At 38.8% G+C, this 2,430-nt stretch overlaps 1 pseudogene; it reads left to right on the plus strand.

Moving 5' to 3' along the window:
- Positions 1 to 1,579: 1,579 nt before the first annotated feature.
- The window catches only part of LOC106001649, a 9,425-nt pseudogene continuing 8,574 nt past the window's right edge, over positions 1,580 to 2,430 (plus strand).

Genomic DNA, 2,430 nt, shown 5'->3' on the forward strand with positions numbered 1-2,430 from the left:
CAGTATTTCTACTTTTACTGCTTATGATCAAAACATTTCAGTAAAAGCAACACATGGCTTATTCAAATACAGTTAGCACAAGAGAGAAAAGTCTTCCTAAATTCAAAGAAAGAAATTGTTGAATCATTTGATATAATGCCTACACCACATGTAGATTATAAAGAATGAGAAATGAATGAGCTTGATGTGCCGCCTGATACACATTTATAGAAGATGTAAGATATATTAGTGAAATTATTTTATGTAAACAGTTATTGCTAAACATTTTTCTCAGCATGTATTTAGCTGTGTCTCACAAATTTTGGTATGTTGTATTTTCAGTTTTATTCAATTAGATGCATTATTACAATAGCTTCCCTGGAGACTTCCTCTTCAAACTCATGGGTTAATTACAAACATGTTTAGTTTCTCAATGTTCCAAAGACATTTCTGTTCATGATTCCCAGTTTGATTGTACCTCACTTACAGAGCAAATGCTGCATGGGCTAGCTTGAAGAAGTTTGAACCTCAGCCTCCCCAATGGCTACAATTATAGGAATGAATCAACAACACCCAAACATGCTAACATATACAAAGATATAATCATTAGTTTTAATTTTCTAGGAATAGAGCCCAAATGTTTTCCACTTAGATATCTAGCAAAGTGAGCTTCAATTCCAGTGCAATACCTGAAAACTACTGTTACTCAGCTAAACCAGCTGTTCTTCCTGTAGAGGATGAGTAGAAATCTCTAGGCCTGATCCCCTCAGGTCACTGATTCCAGAATAGGCAATAAATTGCCTGGGACATATCTGCACCTAATACTGTCATTTCCTCTTTTCAATGCATGTATGTGTGTGTGTGTGTGTGTGTGTGTGTGTGTGTGTGTGTGTGTGTGTGTGGACATATTTGCACCTAATACTGTCATTTCCTCTTTTCAATGCATGTGTGTGTGTGTGTGTGGTGGGGCCTGATCTCTGGACTTGGGCTCTGTCCCTCAGCTCTTCAGCTCAAGGCTGCTGCTCTACCACTTGAGCCACAGTACCACTTGGGGATTTTTCTGCTTATGTGGTGCTGAAGAATTAAGCCCAGGGCCTCATGCATGCAAGGCAAGCATTCTACCACTGAGCCACCTTCCCAGCCCTCAATGTATGTATTTGTATGAAACAAGGGAACCTGACTTGCAAACTCTGAATTTACCATGCTCTTTGGGAAGTCTTTCCAAGCTGGATAGAATTAATGGTGTTATATTCAGAATTAGATTTGGTCACAAAGAACAGCCCCAAGAGTTCTACAGGTATGTTATTAGACACATGCCTGTATGCACAGTTAATGGACTCTACAATGTTTTTCAAGCTTGTGGTTCATGCCTATTATTCTGGTTAATCAGGAGGTTGAGATCTGATGATCAGGGGCTGAAGGCAGCTAGGACAGGAATGTCTGTGAGACTCATCTCCAAATGACTAGCAAAAGGTAGGAAGAGGAGGTATGGCCCAAGTGGTAGAACACTAACCTTAGAAGAGAACCAAACCAACAAAATTAGAAATGGAAAAGGAAACATCACAACAAATACCCAGGAAAGTTGGAAAATCTCCAAGAAATGGAGAAAGTTCTAGAGACATACAAGCTGCCAAAACTGAATGAAAAAGACACGAATCACTTAAACAAAATCCCAGGAAGCAACGTTATCAGAGAAAAAATGAAGAGTCTCCCAACCAGGGAAAGTCCAATGGATTCACAGCAGAATTGCAGAAGACTGTTAAAGAAGAAGTAACACTATTAGTGTACATATCAATTTTTTCCATGAAATGAAATGCTGAAAAAACAATCCCAGAATCTTCCTTCTTTTAAAGTCCTGCTCACACCTGGAATCCTAGTTACTCAGTAGGCTAAGACCTAAGGATTGAAGTTTGAAGCCATCCTGGGCAGAAAAGTCCTGAGATTCTTATCTCCAATTAACTACCAAAAAGCTGGAATTGGAGCTGGGGCTGAAGAGCACTAGCCTTGAGGAGAAAAGCTCAGGGACAGTGCTGAGGCCCTGAGTTCAAGCAGGAACAGAAGGAAAAAGAAAAATTCTCTGGCCTTTTACCTCTAACTCTTGATTCAATACTCATCATCTTTTAATTTCCTAATGAGTTTTTAAAATTAAATTTGGATTATAAGTTCCTTCAAAGCAAGACTGGTACTTTCTCAGTAGTGATGTGAGCAGTAAAAGCTGTGTATTATCCAGGAAGATGGAGCTGGTCAGGGACAGAACCGAAGCAAAAGCATACCATTCACTGTGGACTCAAACTGGAATTGTAAGACTCAGACCACATCTTGTTGGACTGGAATGTGAAAAATGCTTTTATTTATTTCTGTTGTCTTTTAGAATCCCTGCATTTGGCAATATGAAGAAATATCAGCATATCACGAGAAAAATAATGATACCCAAATGTTTATTTTATTTTC

The sequence above is a fragment of the Dipodomys ordii genome, unplaced genomic scaffold (genome assembly GCF_000151885.1).
Source record: "Dipodomys ordii isolate 6190 unplaced genomic scaffold, Dord_2.0 Scaffold344, whole genome shotgun sequence".
NCBI lineage: Eukaryota > Metazoa > Chordata > Mammalia > Rodentia > Heteromyidae > Dipodomys > Dipodomys ordii.